At 38.0% G+C, this 15,646-nt stretch overlaps 2 protein-coding genes across 3 annotated transcripts in view; both read right to left on the bottom strand.

Annotated features, from left to right (window-relative positions):
* CD83 (CD83 molecule) overlaps positions 1 to 15,646 on the bottom strand; it is a 193,722-nt gene that overhangs the window by 129,706 nt on the left and 48,370 nt on the right. The window lies entirely within an intron of this gene.
* Positions 1 to 15,646, bottom strand: part of RNF182 (ring finger protein 182) — a 70,165-nt gene that overhangs the window by 5,618 nt on the left and 48,901 nt on the right. Inside the window, exon 1 of one of the 2 annotated variants that reach the window (XM_057555709.1) lies at positions 1,901 to 2,015. The exons of the other annotated variant lie outside the window; for it this stretch is intronic. The gene's annotated coding sequence lies outside the window, so the exon portion shown is untranslated. Of the gene's footprint in view, positions 1 to 1,900; positions 2,016 to 15,646 lie in introns of those variants that run through there. 2 annotated transcript variants of the gene reach the window in all.

Genomic DNA, 15,646 nt, shown 5'->3' on the forward strand with positions numbered 1-15,646 from the left:
AAAACATTCAGTGAAGATAAATAAGCACAATTACATCTATAGGCACAGAAAGCCAGAGTATACATCTAGAAACACCAATAAAAGGCTTATGTGTAATGAAACTAGACCCTTACCTTACATCAATCACAAAAATTAACTTGAAATGTATTAAAGACTTAAATGTAAGACTGGAAACCATAAAACTCCTAGAAGAAAATATAGGGACAAAGCTCCTTGACATGAGTCTTAGCAATGACTTCATTTTGAATATGACACCTAAAGCACAAGCAAGAAAATCAAAAATAAACAAGTGGGACTATATCAAACTAAAAAGCTCTGCACAGTAAAGGAAACCATCGACAAAATGACAAGATAGCCTATGGGATGGGAAAAAAATATTTTCAAACCATATATCTGATAAGTGGTTAATATCCAAAATATATAAAGAACTCGTACAACTTAATAGCAAAAAACCAAATAGTCTAATTTAAAAATGGACAAAGCACAGGAATAGACATTCTTCCAGAGAAGATATATGAATGGCCAACAAGTACATGAAAAGGTGCAGAACATCACTAATCATCAGGGAAATGCAAATCAAAACCACAATAAGATATCACCTCCACACCTGTTAGAATGGCTATGATCAAAAAGACAAGAGATAACAAATGCTGGTGAGGATGTGGAGAAAAGGAAACCCTTGCACACTGTCAGTGGGAATGTAATTTGGTGCATCCACTATGGAAAACAGTGTGGGAGTTTCCACAAAAAATTAAAAATAGAACTACCATATGATCCAGCAATTCCACTTCTGGGAATGTATCTGCAGGAAACAAAAACACTATGTCGAACAGATATCTGCACCCCCATGTTCACAGCAGCATTATTTACTATTTACAATAGCCAAGACGTGGAAACAATCTAAGTGTTAAACATGAATAAAGAAGTATATGTATATATACCAACTTCTTCATATATATATGATGGAATATTATTCTGCCATAAAATAGGAAATCTTGCCATCTACAACAACATTGATGGACCATGAAGGCATTATGCTAAGTGAAATAAGTCAGACAGAGAAAGATAAGTACTGTATGATCCCACTTACATGTGGAAACTTTAAAAAAAAAAAAACAGACTCATAGAAAAAGAGGTCACTTTAGATTTGTGGTTACCCATAAGTGGGGCGGGGGAAGGGGGAATGGTACAAAGGCGGTCAAAAGGTACAAACTTCCAGCTATAAGATAAATAAGTATTAGGAATGTAATGCACAACATGATGACTATAGTTTTGACAATGCAGTATGTGGTATACTTGAAAGTTAAGAGAGTAAATCTCAGGAGTTCCCATCAAAGGGAAGAAACATTTTCTCTTTTTCTTTTTTTCTGTATCTATATGAGATGATGGATGCTAATTAAACTTATTGTGGTGATCATTCCACAATATACGTAAGTCAAATTATTATGCTGTATACCCTAAACTTACAGTGCTGTATGTCAATTAGATGTCAATAAAACTGGGGAAAAATAAAAAATGTTTAAAAGGCGTATGCATATGTGAGAATACATTACACTGCCAGCATCTGACAATCAGCTGGTTACATTAATACTTTCTGTACCAAGCTTCTTACCATTAGAAGAGGAGTAAGAGTGTTCTATGTTAGGCCCACCACAATTTTTAGTTCCTAATTCTGGGAACATAAGTTATTCGCTTAGGCAGTATTGAGCTGTCTAAGCGAATAACTTCATTTTAAATAAAGCTTTCTTTTTTCACAGAAACACTCTTCGTACCTTTGAATATGTTAAGATACAGTGTTATGATCATAATGTTCATATTTATAAAAATTCATATGGGGGCTTCTTGGTAACATGCAAAGAAAATACTAAATGTTCAAACATCCAATCAAAAAGATACCTACTTTAACTCTAAGGCGTTTTCTAGCAAACCCACTCCATCAGCTTGAAATACTTCATCAACTCCTGCCTCTGAAAGTGGCACTTCTGGGCAGGACTGGCTGAAAGCCTTGAGCTCTGGTAGCATCCCTGGAAATGGGACCAGCACAAGTGTTTCTTTCTAGAATGGCATAAACAGCACAGTGATTTCTCCTCTTGGGAGGATGGGGTACCAACCGCTAGAGTTCTTAAATATTTCATGTATCTCGTTATGATTCTAAGGTCCCCCAAAGAACTCAGTGGATTAATTTGATCCTCTAAAAGATGGGCATTCCAGCCCGTTCCCACCCTGCGTTCACTCAGTAATTGTGGGCAACAATTCAAATGTTGAATGAAAGAAGAAGCCAGACCCCAAAAAGCACATACTATATGATTCCATTTCTAGAAAGCTCAAAAAATAGGCAAAACTAAGCTGTAGAAGGGATGCAAGTTTAGATGGTAAAACTAAGAAGAGAAGCCAGGTTGTGATTAGCATAAAAGTCAGGACAGCAGATGCCTTTGCGGTGGGGGGAGGAGCGGGGGGCGCTGCTAAGAGGCTGAGGAGGTTCCACCTCTTTACCTGGGTGGTGGAACCTTGTGAATGTCCACGTCGTGCTACACCACCAGGCAGGACATTTTTCTGTACTGGTGTCATCGTTCACAGTAAAAAGTTAAAAAAAAAAAAAATCCACGGCTAAATACATTAGCAACTTTAATAGCCCAGATTTTTCTGTCAATGGATATTTCAGATCAACTTATTTTTTTCTCTGTGATCTGTAAATTCATTCATTTTTTTCACAAAATTGAAATGTCAGTCATTCATTTATCACCTAAATATCCAAGCATCACTATAAATCAATATTAAAAAGGATGGAATCTTCAAGGTGAGCAAATCTGGAGCACTCCTTCATGGCAACAACTGCTAAAAGTATGTCTCACCAGGCACAGGGGAAAGAAGAATCTGGCATACTAAAACTGCCTTAAAAATAAATACATGTAATTATGTGAGGTGAGGGACGTGGTAACTAATCTTATTGTGGTAATCATTTTGCAATATATATGCGTATCAAATCATCACATTGTGAACTTTAAACTTACATAACGTTGTATATCAACTACATCTCCCTAAAGCTGGGGGAAAGAACAAATACAAAAGATTTTCTTTTCCTAGAAGAACACCTATTCAAATATCCGAAGCTGATACTTCTCATTAATTACTTAGGCCTTTGATAAATCATCTGGGGTAAGAATATACAAGGAGATAATGACCTACTATAATTCTTATAAATCAATTTGAGCTTTTGGGCATGTGACTATTTTCATTGCCCTACTTAGTATTTGACTCAAATCCACTTTCTCCACTACTCAATTCCTTTGATACTGAAGATGCAAACTTGGCTTGTATTTCGAAGCAGAGTCCCTCCAGTGGATATCTGTTGTCTGCCTACCTAGGATCTCTTTTTCTCCCTTAGACCACACTGCTTCCTTTCCAACTGCCGTGGCTTCTTTGGGGAAGTCTTCCCCTCACTCAAATTCTGTGGCTGTGGTTGGGTTGGTACACTAATCGCAGTGCCTCCCTTCTTTCCCACGCTGTGGATCTGTGACCCAGCTGGCTCATCACAGGACTCCACTAAACCCCCTGATCACAAGGACCAGTCCGGGTGGGCAGGCGACTCAAACCAGCCCTGTCAAAGCTCCTTCCTAGGACTTTTTAAATTTGAAGCTTGGAGGAAGAAGAAACATGCCAGGGGCCAGGGGAAGGAACATAGACCAGAAAAGGATGTATCAGGGAACTGTCATGCCATCAAGAGAGAATAAAGCCAAAAACAAAAAGAGGAGTCAAGGAAGGCAGGAGGCAGAGATACAGACAAAGGCAAAAGACTTTTGATGAGAGCTGAACTGAGCCTCTGGACCTAATCATGTGTGAGGCTCCCATGAGCCAATAAATCCCCGTTTTTGTTCACGCTAGTTTTTTTGGTTGGATTTCTGCTACTCACAACACAAAGAGCCAGGATACAATTACCATGCTGCATTTGACTTTGAGAATTTATTGTGCTTTTAGAGCTAGGTTCCTGCTTAGTACTGCAGAAATTATAAATAAATAATGGAATAAAACAACCCAAAGCAAACAAGAGTTCTTTACTTTTAAATTTTCATTTGCACGTGTGTGCATACGTGCATGCCTGCACACATATACACACAAATTTATATACATAAACATATAAAAGTCATCATACATATTGTTTCTTTATTAGTGGTCTGTGTGTGTGTGTTTTATTTGGTTAACTTCTCCTCCTCACTTCCCTCCACTCACATCAGCCTGAATGCCACACCCTTGCCCCCAGTAACCCATATTAACTACCTGCTGTGTTTTCTTCCATATATATTTCCACATGCATATATCTATCCATGTACATATAATTGTAAAGACACCATAACCACATTTTTTCCATTGTTTTTTTCTAACTACTATACCCAGTTTTCTGCATCTCCTTTTTCCCACTCAATAATGGTTCAGAAAATCTCTCAATTCAACCAATACAGCCCCGAATTCCTTTTTTATCAGCTGTATAACATTTCACCATTTGAATGTATGTAATATAGCTCACCAATTCCTCCCCTGGTAAGCATTCATGAATCTCCATTTTTTTCCCCCGACACTAACATTACTGCAGAATACAATCTTGTGATACACATCCGTGCATACAGGTGTTTTATTTTTTTTAAGAGAACAAGGAGTGGAATTCTTGGGTCAAACAGATATCACTCCTAACACATGTTGCCAGATTGCTTTCCAAAAAGACTGTAACATGTACTTCAACTCAGTAATATGAGTGCTCTTTTCCTCTAACAGCAATAGATGTTTTTGAGCTTTATAATTTTTGCCAATCTGAGGAGTGATGTATCATTATTTGAGTTTGACCGTTTTCTCATTTGTTGGTCGCCTCTGTATTTGCTCATATGTCTTCATATTTTTTACTTATTTTTCTATTGGGTTGTTGGTCCTTTCAATTTATAAATGCTCTTTTTTTTTTACAAGTATTAAATTCTATCCTCTGTATTACAAACACTTCCCCAGGGCTTCCCTGGTGGCGCAGTGGTTGAGAGTCTGCCTGCTAATGCGGGAGACACGGGTTCGAGCCCTGGTCTGGGAAGATCCCACGTGCCGCGGAGCAACTGGGCCCGTGAGCCACAACTACTGAGCCTGCGCCTCTGGAGCCTGTGCTCCCCAACGGGAGAGGCCACGATAGTGAGAGGCCCGCGCACCGCGATGAAGAGTGGCCCCCGCTTGCCACAACTAGAGAAAGCCCTCGCACAGAAACGAAGACCCAACACAGCTAAAAAAATTTAATTAATTAATTAATTAATTAATTAAAAAAAAAAAACACTTCCCCAAATTTACTATTGACTGGCTTTGCTTAATATCCTTTGAAAAGCAAAATATTTGACTTTTTGAACAGTCATATATTTATCTTTTCTCTTGCAGCTTCTGAGTCTCTGATCTGATCATAGTTAATATTAATATCGTATATGCAGTTCCTAATATTGTACATGCAGTTATTTTCTTACAAAATTTTTCGTGCCTTACTTTTAACTTTTATTTTTTATTTTTATATATGGTGTAAGGTAGGATTCTAATTTTCTTTTCTTCCAGGTCAATAGCCATCAGTGTCAATCCCATTTGTTAAATAATCCATCATTTTCTGATTAACTGAAATACAGTCTTTGTCATATATTAAATTCTCATGCATTCCAAGATCTATTTCTGATTTTCTATTGTATTCCATTGATCTATTTGTCTAGCCATCTGTCTCGACCATAATAATTTGAATACCATGGCTTTTTAGTATATTTTGATACCTGGTAAGTTATGTCTCCTCTAGGGAGTTTTTTTATTAATTCATTCAACTATTTATTAAGTGTCTCCTATGTTCCAGACACAGTTATAGGTGCTGAAGATTCAATAGTGAGCAAAATCCCTTCCCTCCTGAGCTTACATTCCAGTGGTCTGGAGGGAGGCAATGGAGGAATTATATTCTTGGCTACTGGTAGCACTTAACCTTCTGTTATAAACCTTCAGATCATTTTATCAAATTGAAAAACAAAAACTGTTGGGATTGGAATCACATCAAATGTATACTTCAACATTAAGACTTCCAATCCAAGAACATGGTAGGTCTCTAATTTGTTCACAATCTTGATCTATGTTCTTCAATAAGACATTTTCTTTTTCTCCATGTTTCATGCCTTTCTTTTAAACTTATTCTTCAGTATTTTTAAGGTTTTGTCACTATTCTAATTTGTCCCTACTCTTCATTTCTAAGGCCTGTTGCTATTGTGGGGCAAGAAGGAGGCTTTTGATTTTGTTTATTTATTTTTAATCCAGCCACTTACCAAATTCTCTTATTCATTCTTACAGGATTTACTTGGAGTGTCTTGGATTTACAAGGTATACAATCATATCATTGGAAAAAAAAGATAGGTTTAGCTTGTCTTTTCCAGTATTTATTCCAGTTATTTCATTTTTCTTGTTTTAACAAACTTACCAGAAACTCTAAGACAAGGTTAATAACTCCCACAAGAATGTAAGCTCCATGAGTCACAGCCTTTTCTCTTCTTTATTCATTCCTGAGAACACAGACCAATACCCTGGCCCAAAGTAAGTGCTGAAAAAACATTTGTTAAATGAATAAGTCATAGCAATGTTGTTTAGTTCCTAATACTAACTGTAAATTTTTGTGTGTTTTGCTGTTTAGTATGATACTGTTGGTTTTGGTAAATGGCCTATTATATTAACGTAGTTTCCATTCTTAATTTATACTTTCTATTAGTTGTGTCTATACATTTTATTAAATACTTTTTCAGCATCTATTGATGTGACCATGTGGTTTTCTAGCCCTAATTTGATCATGTGAGGGATTTCACTGAAAAATTTCCACTCGTGTTCTTGGAATAAACCCTACCTAGTCATACATAGTTGGGTCCTCAAATACACTGATGGGTTCTATCTGCTAATCTTTTATTTAGAATTTTACATCCATATTCAACATTAAATTGGTCTCCAGACTAGTTTTGTACTCTGTCAGGTTTTGTAATTAAATGTATGCTTATTTTACAAATGAATTAGGGGCTTTTCATCATCTTCTGGAACAGTTCAAATAATGATAAAATTATTTGTTTTTTAAAGGTTACATAAAACTCAGCTGTAACTTCATATGATCCCCTTGCCTTTTTAAATGGAAGCTCTTTAATCACTTTTCCAATCTCTTTTATGGTACTGTCTTATTCAAATTTTCCACTTTTTCCTGAGTCAAATTTAGACATTTATATTTGGCAAGGAAATAATCCATTTTTTCTGGTTTTTCAAATTCATTGCCATAGAGTTGAATGCAGTTATCGTTGTTATCTTCTTTGAATTGCTCCTATAGCTCTGATTATGTCCTTTTTCTCATTTTGTCTTGTAAATATTTTATTCTTTATTAATTTCCTAATCAGACACATAATCTTTATATCTATTTTATTGCTTCAAAGAACCAGCTATTATTAATGTATTTATCCTTTCTATTATTTTTTATTTCATTAACTTCAGCTTTTATCTTTATTATTACCTCTTTCTAATTTATTTTAGTTTGTTTTGTCATTCTTTTTTCTCATTTCATGATGAGATACACTTTGTCTTTATTCTTAAATAAGGAACACATTCAAAGGCTGTAAAATTTCCACTGGCTACAGCTTTCATTCTACCCTATAGCTTTTGGAATAAAGCATGCTCCTTTTATTGATTTCTATATATCTTGTAAAGTGACTTTTGTCTCCTCCTTTGACACAAATGTTATAAAGAGTGATTTTAAATTTCCAAGTAAATAGTTTCTTTTTTATTACCTTCTCATTTATTTCTAATCTTACTGGATTATGATCAGAGAACAAGATCTATAAAAATCTCTTTTCCTTTGGCTTTGTTAAGGTCTTCTTTGTGGTCAGGTATACAATCAAGTTTTGTAAGTAATTCAGAACAGAATATTCTGTATTCGAGGGATGTAAGGTTCTAGCATATCCGTTAAATCTAACTTTTTTTATTTATTCAATTTCTCCATCTTAGGGGTCTGCACAAAGTTAAGACGGGTTGAGACAAATGAGAGAGGTTTATTAAAGTGTCTCACCATAACTGCATTTGCGTTTCTAATACTTTGCTTTACAGATTTAGTGGCTATGTTATTTTATACATACATGTTTATTTATCTTCTTCATAAACTGTGCTTTTTTAGAACTATTATATAATTTCTTTCCTTACCCTATTTATGCATTTAACTTAAATATAACTTAAATACTAAACCTCATATTGCTAGTTCTTCTGACTCTCTATATTGGCCTGAGATCTTTGTCCATCACTTTTTTTTTCCAACTTCTATCACTTTGTTTCAAATGTTTCTTTAAAATACCATATACCCGGGTTTTGCTTTTTAACTTAGCCTAACAGTATCAAATTTTTAATGGGAAAATTCAGTTCATTCACATTTAATGTAAAGACTATTATATTTGAACTTATTCTTTCCTTCCCACTTGAGTTAAATGGTTAACTTAGAAATTTTCAAAAAAAGGAAAGAAAAGAAAAGAAAAATTTCCTCTGCTATTACCTCTGCTCACCTTGAGGTATTTCTGATTAACTTTTTGTTTGATACTCTTTCCTTGAGTATTTTTGTTAGAAAACGGGTGATGACATCTCTGAATTCCTGCGTAACAGTAAATGCCTTTTATCCTGACAGAGAGATGGCAGCCTGGCTATGCATATGACTTTCAGAGTCTGCTGGCTTTCTGTCTCCGTTTTCTACAGAAGTTACTCCACTATCTCTAGCTTCAGATGTCACAGATAAGAAATCTGCTGCTTAGTCTGATACCCCTTAATGGTGGGTAATTTGTTCTCTCTTTCTGGAAGCTTTTAAGATTTTGCTCTGTATTCTTAAGAGTTCAAGAACTTTTCCAGTACACACAGAGAATTCGTAAATCTAGCTTGGAACTTGATGAGCGATTTGAATGTACAGAGTGAAGTCTTGATTGTTAAGCTCAGAAAATTTGTTTCTTATATTTATTTAAGTATTGCCTTTCCTCCATCTGTCCTTTTTCTCCTCCTGGCTCTCCTGTTAGTCACATGTTATATTTTCCAGATCTATTTTCTCTTCTGATTTCCATCTCTTTATATTTTAGTTCTGTGCTTTCAGATTCTTCCACTTCACCTACCTGGCTCCTCATTCAGGTCTCAGGGATGATCATCATCTCCTTCAATTCATTTACTGAAACGTTTGATTGGAAAAGCATGCCTTTCATCTCTAGGAAGTCTTCTTGTGCTGCATTTAAATCTCCTTATGTGCTCTTACTATTTTTTGTCCGCTCGGCGTCTGTCTCCAGCTGTCTCTCTGTTACATCACTGGGGTTCTGATCTGATTGTTGGAGGACCCACGTGACTACACTTCCGTGAAAGGTGGGAGCGCAGTGGTCTCTACTCCTGCGACCTCACAGAGCGACAGCAGGCAGACACCAGGGTCTTGCCAAGTCACCAGGAGGGAAGTTTCTTGCAAATTTTCCTCACACCCTCCCAGCCTACAAGACAGGGAGGACTCACTCAGCCCAAGTGTTCACGTTCTCCTAGGTCTCTTGTGGGACACACACACACAATCACACTCACATACATACAGTGGGATGAGGGCAATTTTCAATGTTCCTCCCAGCAGTCCCCCAGCCTCTGTAGGTCAAGCTCTTTATAGTATCCAGTGAACTCTGGTCCTCCCCCAAGACTCATCAGATGCCAATCTTCACTGCCAGCCCAGCCCAGCCCAGCCCAGGAAGAAGGCCCTCACCTGTCCCCTCTCACCTCCAACTTCCACAGAGCTCAGGATTTCACCTGAACCCAGGGCTCTTTTGGCTCCGGGAACGGTTTGGGTCAGGAGAGCCAGAAACAGCAGAATTGAGACTGGCTGGCTAGGGAGCCACTGTATCTTGCTATCTTCCCAGAATCCTTGCCAACTGTAATCCCTGGATTTTTTTTTTTTCAAATATTTATCCAGATGGGAAAGGTGGGCATCTGTGATAAAAGTTTAATTTGAGGAGAACACTGACAGTCCTAATCACGTTTAGTGACTATTGCATAAAGATATGTATCAAACTTTATTTATTTTAATCCCTAAGTTCATACCTTTTTTTTTTAATTCTCCCTTCTGCACATTCGTTTGTTTTCATTCTTCTGTAGCAAACTGTCTAACCCAAAGAATCAATAAATATGACACCCGAGAGTGTAAGAATCCTTTTACTTTCCCCTTGGATATCTCTCCTAAATTATACCTCTCAAGTTCTACATTTTACTTCAGAGAGTTGTATTAGCACACACCATTTATATCAAAAAGCCATTAGATAAGGATTCTTCATATTTTTCTATTTCAAAAACATTCATATCTAGTTTTAAAAACTTAGTCTGTTCAGGGTCTTTGTTTGGGGTTTCTTTCCCCAGCTTTTCATGATGTAACTCTTCTATTTCAATCTTAAATTTACTAGTAGACCATTTCATCTAAATATCCTTTGGCCTTCCCCCATCATGCGTAGGGGTAGTAATATGGCTATGGTAATTCTCCACAGCCCTGTACAGCCTTTGCAATGTGACTTTCCATTCAGCCCATCAATGGCTGGGGGGATCTGCTTCCCCATCCCTTAAATCTAGGCTGGCCTTGTGACTTGCTTTGACTAACAAAGTTGAGGTGACTTTGTGAGAGTTCTGAACCCTGGCCTCAGGGTGCCTTGCAGCTTCTGCTCCTGGCCTCTTGGAACTTTGGGCCACTATGTAAAGAAGCCCAGGCTAGACTCCCTGAAGATGAGAAACCAGAAAGGGGGGGGGGGGCGGTGGGAGGAGGGGGAGCCCAGACAAAAGCCAGACCAACACCAGTCATGTGAGTGACACCATCATAGACCAATCAGCCTCAGATGAACCACTAGTGACTACAGCCATTTGAAAGTGTGACCCAGAGAGAGACCAGCGAAAAAATCATCCCAGTAGAAAGTGCTGACCCACAGAATCATGAACAAATAAAATGACTGCTGTTTTAAGCCGCTAAGCTTTGAGGTGGTTTGTTTTGTAACAACAGATAACCAACACATCATGCTAAACGATCCCTTTCCAAACTAATCCAAAGCTAATCCAAAACTAATCTCTGTCCCAAAGAAATTGTCTTCATTTATCCACGGCTATCATCCTACCTAGAGGACTTTCTTACACACTTTGAAACTGCCTAACCCTGTCGTTCTTGCACTTTTTGTTTGTGTTAGAAAGTTCTTGGTCAAAATAAAGTTCCTGTATATTCTTCCGTATATAAACGTCTATAATTTTTACTATAATGACTTCTGTTAATTAAGAGTTTCCCTAAGAAGCTCAAAAATTTTAGAAACATTGCATAGCCTTCACAATAGTGAAGGGCACCATAATTCCCATTCAATAGATGTGTAAATGCCCATGAAAGGTAAGCATTTTTTCCAAGATTATATAAAAAGTCAGGACAAACGGAGCTCAAAAAATAAGCCATCACTGTGATCATATTTTTTGCCTGTCCAGGGCTCTATCCTGTGTCTCACCCCACTGTCTGTATGAATTATATTTATACGTCTCAGGGTGAGTTTAGTTTCTTCCAAGTATTTCTCATACAGTTTTCATTTAGCCTGAATCATGCTCACATGCTCCATCAACCATTTTAATTTGTCATTAACAAGACAGGTTATATTTTTCCCCTTACGAAACAGCAACACTGCCAAGTTTTAATTCTCATTTCCTGGATCCTCCTCCCGTCATAGAAAATCAACAGTATTAACATTGCTCCCTATTTGAGAGAGAATAAGTTTTAAAGGGCTCTCTAACCAAAAAACTGATACAAATTAAGCAACTGTCATTTTCATTATCTATGGTTCCTGTTTTTAGAGATGGTGCTAAAGACCTGGTTCTGTCTTTAATTTCTTTTTCTGCAAAATGGAACATCATTATTCAAACATAGTCGGTTTTTGTTCATCAGTTTTTATGACATCCTAGATTCTTTGACTAATAGCTCTCCCCTACCCCCAACATACGAGAGATTCTGACACTTCTAGCACCATCCTTCTTTGTGAATAACCGACGCAGGACTCTGGTTTTAAGCTCAGCTACTGATAAATGACACACACTTCCTATCTCGCTAATGCCAAATCTCTCATTCACAAAACCCTACACTCCAAATCTTAGTGTTTATGGCACTTGAGTCTCAAATTAAGATTAAACCATACATGTGGCATCTACCTTCAAGAAAGTGCAGTTCTTCCATCTAGAGATTTGTGAAGTTGGCTTACAGTTAGAGTTTAAAAGGCTCACATTACTGTTAATGATTACAGATCGTCAATAATACGCTGGTCTCCGTCCCAATTATTATAGTTCTCCCTTAGGGAACATTAACAATATTTAAGCTTTCGTATAGCATAATAGGCTCAGATTTGGGGGTTTTGCTATGCCTTTACATTAAGAAAAATCCTTCTTGTTATAATAAAAGGCTCTAACTTAGAAAACCCTGGAAGAAGAGGCTCAGCAGGTACCAAGCGCTCATTCTTGAAGGATCAACAGCTGACTCTAAATGAATTTAACCTCCAACACCAATAACCCTTAATGGCTGTTTGGCAGCATTCTGAGCACTTCCAGAAAACTTCCCTCAGAGATTGACACTCTTACCTTACCCCTCCTCCAAGACCAAGCAATTTAATTTGATGGGGAACCATAATCTATTTATTAGAATACAGCCAAGTTAATGACCTAGAGCTCCAGGCTGTAATTCTGGATGAGAGGCCACTATTTAAAGAGATGGAGAAGGGATTTACAATGCGTCATTTGCCAGCACTTTGAAACCAGTGAATGTCCTGCAATGAGGGAGAAAAGACAGGTACTCCTCACCCTACGTATAGCCACGCCTGCAGCCTCAGGGCCTGTGCAGCCAGAAGCATGGCCACCGCTTGCAGGCAGCCTGAAATGGACTCAGGAGACCTAGATGTGGGGCCTGACTCCAGTACTGACAGGTTATATAAGATCTTGGACTAGGAGAGAACACCTGCCTCACAGGTTCTTGTAAGGACTCAATGAAATCATAAGGGTAGAAATATTTTACATAAATTAGCACTATATGGATGCTATTAGAAATTTAGAAATAATGTTTCCATTGACATTAAGTACTTCAGCATTCTAAACTGGCAGTAGATATAAGATACGCACCAAACACAGTATCAAAAGGTACCCAGGTTTTCTATCTATAGATAGAACATACAGCAAGTAAAACGTAATCTACCAAGTGTGCAGGATCCTAATAATCTCCACTACCTGACGAGATGAAAAGGAAATTTCATTAGTTTTTTTTCTTCCTTATCCTATCTATATGGGGCACGAACAGATAATGTATAAGTCTTATAAGTTCAGGTTGCTTGCTTGGTACCTTACTCTTCACTTGGAAGAGGCAAAGGTATAACATAAGAAGATTAAGGGTTAACAGGAATATAGGTTGCAAATTACATTATTAAAAGTGACTGAGCCCTTTCCCATTAGACAAATCTCTTTGCTATTAATTCCTTTCCCCACAATTTCCCTTGGCCAAAATTTAATAAAACTCTCTAATCATATCAAGAAAGAATCAAATGATCAAAGAAACTAACATAGGTGTTTTGCACAATTTCTACAATTTCAAACTTAGGTAGAAGTAAGTTAATTATTTTAATGCTTGTTTCACTAAATGAAACTAATAACACACACACACACACACACACACACACACTCACACACACATACTCAAATGTTCCCTCTTCTTCCAAACCAATACAACTGTCTTTCTTTTGGAAGACAGAGGTGATATACCTACTGGTATATCGCCCACGCCCTTCCTCCTGAGGCCCTCTCTTCTCATCCCTGCCGGGATGCCGCGCTTTCCCAGCGCTCTTCCTGACCACTCTTTCTCGGTGTTCTCTACAGCTCCTCTTCTACCAAATCCCCAAGAACTTGGTCTTGAGCCATTGTTCTTCTTATTTGCAATCTTTCCCCCAGATCTCCTCACCTGCTCCCACAGCTTTAAATACCACCTGACAGCTCCCCCGATTCTGTGTCTGCAGCTCATACCTTTCCTCTGAGTTCCAGACCACCTACTGGACCCCTCCCCTTATATTCTTACCAACATTTCAAACGTAAATTAAATCTAGGACAAGTCTGGATCTTCTCTTCTAACCACACCCAACACAGTTTCCCCATCACAATAAATAGCACCACTGATTCTGTTTTTCAGGCCACAGTCTAGGAGTCAGGTTTGACTGCACACTGCATCTCACTCCTCACATCCAGCCCATTGGCGGCATGAGTCAATTCTACCTCCAAAGTGTGTCTCCAAGCTTCCAACTTCACCCAACATTTGATCTTATCCATTACGATACTGCCTCCTAACTGATCTTCCTGCTTCTATCTTGCCCTAGTACAAACTATTTTCTTTGCAGCAGCCAAATATGAGCTTCTAAAAATGTAAGTTAGATTATATTTATATAGACATCATGCTGAGGAGGTATACTTTGTCATTAAGGCTTTTACATTTTCTCTAAATGTTTCCCAATATACTAAGCAAAACAGTCACCACTGTTCAATAGTTTTCCGTTACGCAGACAGTAGAATCCAGACTCCATACAGCAAGGTGCTCACTGTACAATCTGGCCCTTGCCTTCCCTCCAGTCTTGTCTTGAGTCACCGCCCATATTGCCTTCCTGTCACATCCACCTTTGTTAAGTTCCAGGAACAGTCCAAACTCTTTCCTGCTTTAGGCTGATATGAAATGTCCTTGCCAAGCACATTCCTTTTTATTGATCTCAACTTCAACAGAAAGTCCTCAAAGAGGGCCTCCCTAATTACAGGTATCCCCCACTTTTTGAAAGTTCACTTTATGTCACTTCCCTTTTACAAAAGACCTACATTAATACCTGTTTTTGCTAATCAAAAGAAATCTATGGAGGATTTTCAATTTTATGAAAAAAGGCGACAAGCGAAAACAGTGTTCAGTGTTGGTTTTGCAGCAACCGTTACCGAGGCAGCGCGCACCCCAGCAGCAAGAGGGGCCCCACCAAGCTCCTTCCTAGGGACCGCACTCAGCCTCTCAACATCTCAGCATCCAGCCGCCATAGCTTTTAACTGTGTCTGTGAGCATCTGTACTTTTCCTCAATTTATTTTGTGCAGCTGTTAGTAAGATGTGTCCTAAGCTCATTGCTTCTTCGCTTTACACCATTTCAGCTTAACGAAAGGTTTTATAGGAACATTCTACCTTCAGATAGCGAGGAAAACCTGTACCTTATTTTTTAAATTCCTTACCCTTTATTTTCTATTACAGCACCCCGTTTACTTTCTTCAACAGACCTCTACAAGTCCAATTTGACTAATAATTCGTTTGTCTACTCTTGATGTCCACAACTAAGACGTCAACTCTAAGAATACAAGAGCCATCGATCCACTGTTTACCACTGTAGCACAAGCACCTATCAGAAGCCAGCACAGAGTAAATACTCATTAAATACTTGCCACGTAAATAAATAGACTGTGTTGTCTCCAAGACTCCTCCTATCTCTACCAATGTGTGATGATGGTACAACACACCCTTCAAGGTGTGGTGAAGTCAGCACGTTGTCTTGGTAAATATTCTTGAATACTATACATTTTTAATCCAGA

Source organism: Balaenoptera acutorostrata, chromosome 10 (genome assembly GCF_949987535.1).
Source record: "Balaenoptera acutorostrata chromosome 10, mBalAcu1.1, whole genome shotgun sequence".
Lineage (NCBI taxonomy): Eukaryota > Metazoa > Chordata > Mammalia > Artiodactyla > Balaenopteridae > Balaenoptera > Balaenoptera acutorostrata.